This window comes from Meleagris gallopavo, chromosome 5 (assembly GCF_905368555.1).
Source record: "Meleagris gallopavo chromosome 5, MGAL_WU_HG_1.1, whole genome shotgun sequence".
NCBI lineage: Eukaryota > Metazoa > Chordata > Aves > Galliformes > Phasianidae > Meleagris > Meleagris gallopavo.
The window spans coordinates 29,501,965-29,515,690 of record NC_139408.1 but is presented as its reverse complement, the minus strand read 5'-3'; the positions used below and the strand labels follow the sequence as shown (position 1 = coordinate 29,515,690).

Sequence of the window (13,726 nt, the reverse complement as noted above, 5' to 3'; positions counted from 1 at the left end):
AGGGGAGTCTTGAATTATCGTTTTATTTCTGGCATCAAAATATTTTCTGACTGTCTCTTTTTCTTAACTATTAAATGAATAGAACAATGAGAACAACATGTTTTTAGAAAATCATTAACAAAATGCTTCACTCGGCTGTGGGACTGGCCAACAAACACTTATGAAACCTAAATTCATGCAAAGTTCTTAATTTAGAATGCTTTTGTGGAAATCTGTCTAAAGTTTGGGAAAATGAGAAGATGAACACTGATTTTTATGACAGGAAAGTGAAGAAAATAGATGAGATCTGGGTTTCTATTTTTTCTCTTAATTTGAATGAATATCTAGATAGGATATGGGGCAGCAACACAGAAGAGGCTCAGCTAACTTGGCATGTAAAAAAAATTTAGCATAATTGGCCTACTATTCTTCACATTTAGATAAAATCATGTCATACTCTACCTCAATCCCAGATTCAATGATACCAGAGAAAGTCATTGCAACTCTCCTTCAAGAAATACTCCATCTCCTCTACAGTAGAGAAAAACCAAATTTCTTTGTAGGTCTCTTATGGCAGGCAATGGGAAACAGAAGACTGATTTGGCCTGTGCCCATCTAAAAGATGAGATATTGGCCTTAAGAAGCAATGTAAGGCATTAACTGATGACATCTGTAGTGTCACTGGGGACAGTTCAGAGTGACTCTGCATCAAATATGCATGCAATGTAGAGATCCCCTTTACACCTGTAAAACATGCCTGTCATGCACATCTGGTAGTTTTAACTGATCTGATAGTAGGCCTGTAGCCCCAAAAGGTGCATCTTTCCAAGTTCGTAATTTCTAAATTCAATCCACGTTTTCATCTCAGGCAATTTGTAATAGAAACAACCTTACCAGTAAATCCATTGTAGCTGGTAAAACAGGGAAATGAATTTTTTGGAGGAACCGGCACTACTGCAAATAACTGGCACTGACTTCTGTGCGTTGTTTGTTTCTTGTGTGGGAAAACAAGGCCTTGGGGTATATAGTGCTTACCCAAGTCATTGCTACGCTCTGTTGTTTTCTCAAGTTTGCCATCTCCCTCTTTAACTATCCAACCACTATGATTTTTGTTTTATTAATGCTGGCTGGATATTCTTAGATTCAAGTCATTCTGCAAATGAAAGAAGCCCATAAGTATCTCCAGACAGAAACAGAAGCCGTTGAATTTGAAATAAATATGTTTAAGCACACATATATACATAAACACACCATTCAACTTACATTGTTTGCTATATTATTCTAAATCAATAAAAGTACAATGGTTCATTATACATTTACAAGTTCATTTACAAATCTAATATAAACATGATCCTAATCTAGAGGACTGTATGATGCAAAATATAGCAGTAGATGACAAAGAGGAGAGGAAAGAAGATGGGTGTTGGAAATAAGACTGTCAGATTCTCCACAGATTATATGAATAAAATAACTAAATTAATGAACAAAGGAAAAGCAGGTTGATTAATCTTTACTCCTGTGATGAGGATTTGAGACTAAGCCAAGAAAAGCAGCCATAATACAAAGCTCTGATTAGGTTTTCTAGATGAGAAAGGATGTTTAGGTGCAGTTTTAATTATGATTGTGAATGAGAGGCATCAAAAAGTAGCTTTAAAATGCAAGATGTGATGAGTAGGAAACATTTTCCATATTATTTATGAACAGAGTCTAATATTACATTCATTAAAGTTTATCCATTTTCATTTTGTTACTGAATGATGTGTTTTTTTCTGCATACTATGAATACCTTTTCAAATATTCATTGAGTTGTTATTTTAAACTCTCTTATTCAAGGAAAGAACAGCATATTAAAAGCAATTGGTCAGGATGAACTTGTTTTCTGGTGATGAAGAAATATAGCTTACCTGAATTTAATGTTTGAAAACTTACTTCTGGAAGAGAAAGCTTACATATATATAGATAACTAATACAGATCTACATACAGCTTAGGCATTAAAGAACTTTAAAAAAAAATAAAAATAAAAATGTAGATTTCTTCAGGATCAGTGGATGCCAAGTTCTCCATTTACCCCTTGGTCATTTTAAATTATTATTTCTGTAAAATATGTGAATACTTCAGTCCTATATGTGCAATCATATACAGTGCAAGCCTATCTATTTGCCACTAAGATTTGGTTACTTTAATTTGACTTCTTTGACCTCAGTAGCCCTGATGTAAATCTTTTCAACAGCTTGCTCTCCTTCAGCTGCTGGAGATTCTGCAAGGCCTTATCACTGCTCTCTTTGTATTTACTCTGAGGAAAGCTGCAGCAGCATTGACACCACGTAGCTAGGAAAACATCTGCATGTGCATTACATTTGCTTTCTTGCGTTCAGCTCAGCTAATGAGCTGGCTGCTTCCATGTAAATCAAGTCAACCCTAAACAGTTAATGCTTTCATCAAGTAAGCAGCGCTCTGGAGTCTCTTTGAAGGTGGGGCCACATTCATTTCAGTGGCTGAAAGTTGCCCATATAAACACCCCATCTCAAAGATGTTGTTCTGTTTTTCAGACAGGCTTACAGTTGTTGAGAGGAAATATGCCACTGTGCCAGATACCAGAAGCCAGACCAATTTACTTTGAATTTGGGAAAGGAGGGGGGGAAGAAAGAAAACACCCAACAAAAATCCCATGAGTGGTTTTGGAGACATTAACAAAACAGAAAGCATTAAAAGCTGAGATCACATCTGGGATTTATCACTGTGTTTTGATAAACCTTTGGGTTTAGCCAGCACTCTGTCCTGCACTAAGGGATTCAGGGAAATTACAGCACACATGTTCTCAACGGAGTTTGTCAGATCAACTTTATACTTGAGTGTTTTAATTACCCACGTAGACAAGCGAGGAGTTCAGAGAAAGGTGACATTTTTTTGTTCGGAAAGTTAGGCATGAGAAGTATTGCTAGCGAGTGTAATTAGGAGAATGGCAACTGTTAATTGGTTGAATCTTTATTTAAAAACAACTTCCGGATCTTCTCATAGAGCAATAAATCCAAACTAATTAATATCAAGTTAATATGTTGGCTTATTGCATGTAAAGAATAGGTGCAAAAAGAGAATATTTTAATAATTTCTTTGTCTTGAGTTAGGTGTTCAGGGCCTACTAGAAATATTTTTTTTCTTTGGTTCAGATAATTTATTGAAGATATTGAGCAGTACTTAGCAAAGATCTAAGACTGCTCAAAACCTTGTTAGAAATATCTTAATTGGAGGAAGAGTGCTTAAAGTGTAATGTGAGGTCTATCAATTAACTAGTTCTACACTGATCTGATATGTGCTTTGTTGATTTTGAATTCTTCTCAGAAAAATTAAATATTACATCAGACTAGTGATCTCTGATGCCACATTTGTCATCTCAGATCAAACTGTAGGTCCTGTTTTATGCAGATTTATAGTAATTAGCATCAACTGTGCTACTGACTTTTCCATTTTTTACCTATGCAGTACCTATCTCATAGTATGACACACTATTAGGAATATCTAAGAATATCGATGATGTCAAACATAGGTTTTCCCCTAGGGCTTCCATTCAAAAGAAGCTTTTTTTCTTAAAACTTTTTGTTTGGTTGGTTTGGTGGTTTTGTTGTTTTGGGTTTTTTTGTTTGTTTGGTTGGTTGGTTGGTTTTGTTTTGTTTTTGTTTGTTTTAATTTTTTTATTGTTTGTTTTCTTGGTTTGATGTTTTCTGTTGTTAGTTTTTAAGAATAGCTGGGTGGAGGGGGAAGTAGCTAATGTGGTAATGTATCCAGTTAAATTGCAGTTTTGTTGGCATGTAATATTCTCTATGTTTACTTATGGTCCTGTTACCTATGCATGTTCCATTATGGCCTACTTTGCTTTTCTAAGTAAAAGAGCATTCATGACTAAATCAGAAAGGTGTTAAACTACCACATATTCTCAAAGAACTGAAAAACAACAAGCGTAAACACAGGCTCTTTGTAAACTCAGATACCGTGGAGTCAGCTGCCTCTTGTGGGCCTGGCAACAGCAAGGGTAGGTGACAGGCTACAATGAAATGCTAAAACAGCCTGTAAGGGGTTCTTAAGGACAGAGGATACATTTTATTTAAAGAAAGTATCATTGTATCTCCTGCCAAATTGAGGTAATTTCCTTCCCCTTTCTATACTTCCCAGGTTTCCAGATTTATAATTTTTATGGCATTTGCCAAAGCTTACCTGAAGAAAGCATTACTCAAAGTCTAAAGGAAATATTTTTGTTCAGAATCCAGACCTATAAAGAATAACTACTGTATGTTTTTTAAAAAACGTTATTTTACTACTAATTATGCACATAAGCCGAATAAATAGACCACTGTTGCTGTGTTGAATAGAAAATTCACACATTGCTGCTTGCAGCAATGCACCAGCATTGCCTTCTCTATTGCTAACCAATTAAGGGATTTCTTACTGTGTAAAGTTGTTTCTCTTTTCTTGGAAGCCAGTGCGGATTGTATGAAACAGAACATACATACAATCCCATTGACTGGGAGAAATACTATTTTCAGTATGTTTCAGTTAGTTACTCAAGAGCTCAGCTATTTCTTGCTAGGAATAAAGGGGCTTTAGTTTAATTGAATTTACTTAAAATTTATAATTCAGTGCCCCCAGAAAGATTGTTGGCAACACTGATACTCATAAATGATTTCAAAGAAAAAAAGGCCCAAAATTTGTCTAGCGTGGGCTAGATTCACAAGGGCAGGTATGTGTGTAATTTAGAAGTAAAGTGCCTCTTTCAGACATAAAACTCTCATGCAACTGCTTCTTAGATCTATAGGAGCATAGATTCTCCCAGCACCTACCTTGCCATTGATAAAGCCTATTTTCAGTTGCTGTATCTGCTGCAGAGCTCTGTGACACCCAGCAGCACCAACTGGGAACTTTAGCACACCCATCCTTCTGAGCACCCCAGCTTCCCACAGATCACCTGTGGGCACCCGTTTCTCCTACTGAGTATGCAAACAGCTTTGGCATTTGAATTCTTCTGGGTGGTTAGACAAATACTGGTGAGTGAATCAAGCCCTTTTAAAAATGTCTTGATATTCCCAAAGGAGTGGACACCTTTTATGGTGCTGTACCGTTCAGATAATCTTTTCTAGCCAGCATAAATGCATGCAGTGCAGACTGAGGGACACAAGAAGATAGGCTAAGACCTCACAAAGTCCCTGTCCCTCACTGTGAAAAATGTAGACTGCATTAGGGTCTGATATTCCTGGAGGTTTATGAGGACTTTTGGGTGGTCCTATGTGGAGCCAGGAGTTGGACTCACTTATCCTTATGGGTCTCTTTCAATTCAGATTAGTCTATGATTTTTTAAAGTAACATCTGCATTGCAACAGTCACCAAATTCCTTTTTTTAATCCTATTAAAATAGGTTGTTGTCATGGTGGTGTGGGTCTTTTTTGTTTTGTTTTGTTTTGTTCTGCTGTTGTATGCTCTTTTCTCCTTTTTTTTTTTTTTTTTTTTAAGAAAAGAAGTATGACCTCTGCTTTTCTTTCTGTTTCAATTCAGGGTTAGTAGCCAGCAGATTCTTCAACTATGTCCTGATTTCCAGATTTGTATTTACAGAAAAGCACACATGCTCCCATCTATCATCTCTTTTCTGAGTATGCAATTTTATCCAAGAATATTTCATGGCAAATTACAAATCCAGATGAGTCACTGATTTCAACAGTGACCCGAATCTGCCCATTTTATGTGTAAGAATTTTTTGTACAAATATTTTTCTTGGTTTCATTAATTCCCAAAGCAAGGATTCCTCCTGCTCAATGTGTTGAGGGCCTTGAACAGGTGGACTGCCTGTTGCCTTTGGCTGGGTTTTGAGGTGAGTGTCAACAATGCTATGGGCATGGACAAATTATGTCACTGAATCAGATACTGCCGCCTGTCCTCCTGAGTATTTTGAGTGATCTTTATAGTGTAGAAAGTCCAAAAGTGCACCTATACCCAACAGAGAATTCTGGACTTGGTGTTTTCCTGATGCTGTTGTGTATGTTTTGAGTCCTGCATCTGCATTTTGGGAAAGGTTTTTGGTTCCAGTGTTTAAGTGTCCAAGGTATCTTAGGCTGGCATCTCTCGGTTCTGTACTGTTAATGGTATGTAGTCTGAGACAAAGGTGTTTCCTTCTGAATTTGTTGGTAGTTTTTTTTGTTTGTTTGTTTTTGTTGTTGGTTTGTTGTTGTTGTTGTTGTTGTTTTTGTCTGGATAGGCTGGATTTATGGGCTGAAGCCAATGGGATTAGCTTCAGCAAGAACAAGTGCTGGGTCTTGCACTTTGGTAACAACAACCCCATGCAGTGCTACAGGCTTGGGGACAGAATGGCTGGAAAGCTGCATGGAGGAAAAGGATCTGGGGGTACTAGTCAACAGCCAGCTGAACACAAGCCAGCAATGCATTGTGTGCACAAGTAGCCAAAAAAGACAACAGCATGCTGGCTTGTATCAGAAACAGTGTAGTCAGAAGCATGAAGGAGATGATCATCCCTTTGTACTTGGCACTGGTGAGGCAGCACCTTGAGTTCTGTGTCTAGTTTTGTGCCTCTCACTACAGGAAAGACATTGAGTCCAAGGAAGGGCAACAAAACTGTGGAAGGTTTGGAGCACAAGTCTTATGGGGAACATTTGATGGAACTGGAGAAGAGGAGGATCAGGGGAGACCTTATTGCTCTCTTCAACAACATGAAAGGAGGTTGGAGGTGGAGTTTGGCCTGGGAAAAGTCCCGGGTAAAGGCGATAGGATGAGAGTTAACGGTCTCAAATTGCTCTAAGAAAGGCTCAGGTTGTATTTTAGGTAAAAATGCTGCTCAGAAAGAGTGGTAAAGCATTGGAACAAGGGAGATCGTTTAGTCTCCATCCATGGAGGATTTCAAGAACAGGGTAGATGTGGCACTTTTAAATTTAGTGGGCATGGTGATGGATGGACTTAGATGATCTTAAGGGTCTTTCCCAACCTTTATGTGATTCTATAAAATTTCTTCTGTATGCCAAAATGTTGATGCTTTCAAAAAAGATAGTGTAAGAATCATTGGACAAACCTTATAAAGTGTGTTCCATAATGGTTTAGAGAAATGTCGTTTGTTTAATTAGATGATCATTTCTTTGTTGAAATCCTGTGCCTTTGTTCCAGAACAAATGATTATTTCTTGCTATAACATGATGGTCTATCAATGGAAATGATTTCAGTCCTGTAGCAAGAAGTTATATGTTCTTTTTGACCAGCTAATACAGTAAGATCTTTTATTTTCATTTGTTTTTCCAGACTGAATATTTTTCTGAAAAAAAAAAAAAAAGAAAATCTTGTCTTACAAATCCTATTAAGAAAATACAGAAAAATACCAAAAAGGTAGATTAAAAATGCAAAATAATTTAAAATATAAATAAATAAATAAATTTTAAATATAAATATATTTAAAAATATAAACCTTGGATTCTATTGAATTATTTTTAAACAGGGAATTTTCTGTACATCATTTTGAGGTGCCCTCCCCCCCGCTTTTATGTAAAGAATTAATAACAAATATCGAGGATACTGTTTCCTATTCATCCGTAGGAGAGAATGAGTCTGAACTGCAGAGTTAACTGCTGTTATCCTTAAGCACATCCAGTACTTTACTTTATAAAATTTAATGCATGTTTGTTGCTACTTCTTAAGTGAAACACCTGCTACAGCTAATGAAATCAATGTGTTTAGGACATTAAAAGTGTTAGAAATTATACAATTGATGTATAAGTCATAAATTGTGTAATTGCATACATCACTAGTAAGAGCTGAAATTGGAGGGAGTGTATAATACGTCCTGCAAACAGTTCCTTGTGAGCATTGTGATAAACTTGAAACCATTTGCCTTTACTGAACAATGGGTCCTAGGTTTGTGAGTTTTGTAGCTGGAGATTGTGCTTTTCATGGTGCAAGTACGTGGCACATCGCCATTCTCACAAAGTACTATTTCAAAGAAAAACTTGCACCTTTTTGAATGGCTTACTAGTTGAGTTACAAAGATTAACTTATTTCTCATTGCTAAAAGTAAAATTTCAGGCTACGGCTGGGGCCTCCTGTTGAGACTCTTGAGAGGGATCTACCACAGTTGCTATTTACTAGTATTCTTAACAGGAGAGTACTTAAAGAAGGCATGTTATTATTTAAGAGTATAGATATATGGTTATTAATGTATGGATAATTTCACCCATTCATGGAACTTAAAGAATCCAGTGAGCAATATTATTAATTTGCTTTGAATTATACACAATTTGCTTTGAATTATACACAAAAGATAGCACTCTGCCTCACATAAAAATACAGTAACATAAAGCAGTTTGCCAGAATTTAAAGTAGAGGTCATAAAATATAGAGATCACGTAATTTGTTTCTTTCCTTTGCTTCTTCTATTCTATTCTTTTCTTTAAAAAAGCAAGATGGTCACGTCTAGTAACTTTGAGCCAAACTTTCTGTCTTTGCTTCCCTGTGAAAAAAGTCATTAAATGATCTGTGAACTGTAGCAATTGTTTTTTGAATACAGATTGTTAGATCTGTCAAAGGAAGACACTTCATGTGTCCTGTTTATTTCAGCAAAGTTGACATGGAGACTTAGCTGGCAATTAAATTCATTTTATACTGAAAATCAAATGCTTCTCTAATTTCAAACTGCTTGTACCATCTTTGTGATGATTTCTACTAGTATGGGACCCAAGTCTACCCTGTACTGAAGATTAATACAATTCACACTCCTGACAGAATCCATTAGATTGTAAAAGCTTTTGCTTAATGACAGTGAGGTATATTGAATGATTCCATGCCTTCGTCCACTATTTTCTTCTTTTCGAGTCAAATTTGATTCTGTCATTACAGTGCCGGCTTTTGTCAGTGACAACGATGTTGACTGCTCCTTGGAAACTTCTGAATTTTCACTTGATTTTTTCCTTGAGTGAAGATGACTTTGTGAATTCTGAGGATTTTAGACTGCAAAGGGTTGATGCTTGTTTTTTTCTTAGTAGAACATGGACTTTTCAAATTTAGCACAGCATGAGAATGACCAAAAGTTTTAATGGTAGATTAGCTCAGTCAAGGTTCTATGTGATGTGACTGATGACTGTGTTGCAGAAAGGATAATCACTGCTAGAACTTGTTGACATCCTTCTTTCTCATCTCAGAAGAGGACAAAGACTAGTGGTCAAAGACAGGCCAAAGTCTGAAGACTGTGCTAATATCTTGCATAGTTCACAGGTATTGACCTTTGTAGCTGGTAAGCTGAGATCTAAAGACACAAAAGATCTATCATTATGATCTGAGTCATTGTCAATGTTGATCATACAGAGAGGGAAGAAAGGGAAAAGGATCAGAGGCTTCAGAGTTACTTACCTTAAACTTGCTTCATAATATGCTTACTGAATTTGTTTCAGCGTTTGTCTCTCCTTGAATCACACTGAGTAAGTTCCAGAGAATCCTGATAAGAAAGTATTTTACAATATGTATGTGGAAGATGTTTAGCTTTCATTTAAAATATACTTATTTTCAAAAGAAGTTACCTTGTACCATTAAAACGTTCTTATTTTGCCATCACTGAAAGTGCTACATCCTAGAGAGTGTGAACTGCTTCAGTTCCAATGGCAACATTCCTGTTGATTTTGGAGGTTTGGAATAAGACTTCTTATCTTACCATGTTTGCTCAAATTTATATTTTATTTTGATATTAGTCATCCTTTAATATAAAAATGAAATAAATACTGTATAATTTTAAACACTTTGAAATCAATGCAGGGAAAAAAAGATGAGTGATTCTCCTTGTATGAATCCAGAACAGGTTTCTAGATGTATCACAAGCTTGATTTATTAGGATATGGAGGAGAAGCATATTTCCTTATTATGCACATTCAACTACATTCAATATATTCAAGTTACAGGTAATGGAATACTCTGAAGGGTAAGATGCACTTCATAATGACCAGACATTCTAAAGCTTATGTTTATCACAAATCAGAAAAATCATGGCATGGATATTAAGTGGGAATAGGTATGATATCCTTTTTACATATTGCTCACATTTTTCTGAGACTGGACTTAGTCATTTCAACCACTGTAACTAAATGTTCTGAGGTTGCATTGATTAAAAAGGACAGTCAATTTTGTTAAAGAGTAAAAATATCTATGTTCAGTTTCAAAGTGCCTCCTTTGACAAGCAACTTAATCCTACCCCTAAAAGGGTCTCACATTCTCAATAGCTTTCAAATGTTAAATACATAGGTGTATGGGAACTGTTGATCACGGCCTGAACCTCTGATTGATCACCTGAGGCGAGCAATGAGTCAGCCACAGGAAGGGGTGGAGCCTGGCTCCACCTCTCCTAGATCCCATTTATGTGCTGACTGCCACTGAGGAAAGATCTCTTTCTGGAGATTGCTCTTTGTGGAGTTTATTGTGAGCCTACAACATTGGTGAGCGTTTTTCATTTATTGTCTTTCCACCACGATGGCCTATTTAGCCTAACCTCTGTACACTTATTGATTGTACACCTATTGATTGTACAGTAGGTAATAAAACTATTGCAATTACTGCAGAATGTAGGCTTCAATGAGTGTAATGCTTCTGACTGCAAGTGTACTTTCCTATCAGCACTCAGTATGGCTTTCTGCATGCTAGGTTTACTGGACTGACATTTCAAGTGACAATTTTTATCCTCTATTACACTTTGATTTAGCTGAAGAAAAATACTAACTGACTGTGTGAGGACTTTACATTAAAAACACAAAAGAAAAAAAAAAATAATAATGTGCTTCTGACCATTGTTTGTGCAGCTCAGCAATACCATGCTAATACCATTAACTCTTTTCTTGAAAAATTTCATGAAAGAAACAGGTCTGCCTATCTATATATTAATACGAAAGTACTGTATATATGCCCAAGAATAACAGAAAGTTCTTAAAATATTGAAGGAACTGCACAGAAGTTTGGGCAAATGATGAACAATGGAGGAAGTGGTTTATTCTGGTGACTTCAGGTAAAAGAAAATTTCAGTAAACTAGCATAGTGAGAGTTTGAAAAATACACAGGTTGTATACACAAATACATCCACAGATGCATGTCAGTGAAGAGATACTGAAAACTGATGTGTTTTTAACCTTCTTCCATTCCATCCCAGTGGTTTTGCTTTCTATAAGACATGTTTGTGCATCTCTCTGGAGGAGAGATATTATGCTGAAAGGACACCTCTCTAGCTATGTCTGAGGGAAAAGAAACCAGAACACACTTCAAAAACATACTGAATAGATTAGCCATATGGTTTCACTACATTTCATTTGTTTTCACAGATGGAAAACAAAAATGTTCTTTTACAGGCCAGTGTTCAGCTCCAAGGTTTAGAGACCTTAAGTATAGAAATATCAAGACATGGATATGTCTGGGGAGCTGGGCAGAATCATCATAACGTGCTAGTTCACTGTAATGCACTTGGCATTTATACCTATTATTAATTTCCGTTCTCTGGTCTACCTTGTGTGTAATAGTTTTTTTCCAAGATAAGGTGCTCTGTCTCTGATTCATAGCATTCAACATAGTTTTCAATGAATATCAGAAATCCTTGATTTCTAAAATTCACTGAGTACTAAATGCAACTTCTTGAAAGATAAATCTTACCAGGACTATAAGGTTCTTCCATGAGTTCAGGGTTTCTGAAAGAACCACATACAAGTCAGGGTGGTACTAGAAGTGTAGCCTGAATTTAGGCTGCGGTTTTCATTTGTGTCCCTGGGCTGTAAAGACTTTTTTTTTTTTTTCTTTAAACACTAAAAAGGAAAAAAAGGGGCCTTGCTGCAGTTCTGCTGTTAGCTTGAGGTGATGTTGCATCCAGGCACTGTAAGGCCCTATACTACAGCATGCATCTGAAGCTTTCTAGGGACCACAAACAAAGTGCTGAAAATTGCAGGCAGAAATCATAGGGCAAAATATTTCGCGTTATTTTCATTTCAATTGTTTAGCAGCCCATTAAACAGGGCAGTTTTCACCTATTTCCTAACGGACGCAGGCTTCCTTATGGTTATTAATTATGAAAGCATCTATTAAAGCTAATATCTAGCAGTCTCAATACAGACCAATGAAAAAAAAAATGACAATAAAAATATAACTGTAATTCCATCCCTAGATCATACCTATTTGAAATCTTAGATTTTTTTTTCAAATTATTTAATATAATTATGTAAATAGTAGATTTGCCTTAATAGTTGTCATTTTATACTGTCTGTAAACAGCTCAAATTTTATGAAGAATATTATCAAATATGTTTTTGGAATGATACCTGATTTCAGCTTTCTAATTAAACACTGTGTTTGTTATTCAAAAATCAGACTGTTGTGATTGTAAATGTATGAAATTACATATATTTATATTCTCACAGGTGTAAGTAAAACAGTGCCCATACCCTCCTACTAAGCTTCTGAACAGGGCTTGATCACCAGGAGAAGCAGTTACTTTGGACAATTTCAATCCTGCAAAATTAAGACTTATAAAGTCTCTCATTTTTTTTCCCTCAGAAATTGGGCGCTTTGTATGTTTTGCTTTGTAAATTGACTGGTATCAGAATTAGTTCAGATAGCTTTAATTTCTGTTTAAATAATGCATAAAGGTGTTATTTAAAAGTTGTGAGTGGTTTATTTGTAAACTACTTCTTCTAAACAAATCTCTGAAATGATCAATCAACCACTGTATATTGCCAGAAGTCTCACAATTCAGTACTCCAACAACACTTCATTTATACAGAGCTCTTCTGTGCTCTATAGGTAACAGTGCCTGAGGAGATACATTAAGGGAAACAGAAGGCTCCTCTTCCTCATCTCTAACGTGTTTGGCTGCAGACACCACTAGGTAAGATGCTTTAAAATGGTATTACACAGTGTGGCAGTTGTGTATTTTTATGTAAGATTGTTTATTTTTGTAGCCTAAAGGAAAGGAGGTAAAGGTTTCCTGTATTCCTTAAATACAGCTAGGTCACTGGATTGTATAACCTTGTGGTTGTCAGAGGAAATTCCATGTAACTTTATGTGATTATTAGACTCTGTCTCTCAGCTTGTTTTCATCATCTCATGAAAGGCTCTTAGGAGAGAAGTGAAAGGTTAAATGGAAGTTAGAGCTCAGTCCTAGCGATGTGCAGAGTGCTTCGCATTTTCCCCCTTCCATCCAAAGTAGTTAATGGAAGGTAAAGTTCAGCTTTTCACAGCAGGTGTTTGCACTCCAAGGATCAGTAGTGTCTGCACAAGGAACATTTCACTCCACTGCTGGTGATCTTCTTGAAATGGTGAAAAGACATTATTAAATACAGTCTAGTGATCTTTGGAGGTACACTAAAAATTAGATGAAAGACCTCCATTGAACATGTGCTGAGAGAGATGGTTTTGGCAATAACAAGTGTTCCCTCCTCTAAATAACTATAAATCAAAATGCCATCAGAACACATCAGAATATGTCTTGTATATCAAGATATACAAGGAGAGCTACATCTAGGTAGAAGCACCCATGAATAATAAAAATCAGTGCAAACAAGGATCTGGTGTTAGTCTTTGAAAATGAGTATTATCTCCTACACACCACCTGAAATCTAATTTAGGTAAAGGCTATTCTGTATTCATAAGTACATAAGGCAAAATTGGAATAGACACAATGTTCTTCATGCCTCTTTCTACCCGTGGTTGGTGCTGCAGTTTTTAACTTGTTAGTTTTATAGTGGAGCAAATG

General features: G+C 36.2%; 1 long non-coding RNA gene across 1 annotated transcript; it reads right to left on the bottom strand.

Moving 5' to 3' along the window:
- Positions 1-1,186: 1,186 nt before the first annotated feature.
- Positions 1,187-11,279, bottom strand: LOC146544303 (uncharacterized). Its single transcript, XR_014883584.1, has 2 exons — positions 9,365-11,279; positions 1,187-9,260 (listed from the first exon to the last, which is right to left on the bottom strand). It is a non-coding gene; the product is annotated as an uncharacterized LOC146544303 (long non-coding RNA).
- Between the last annotated feature and the right edge of the window lie 2,447 nt (positions 11,280-13,726).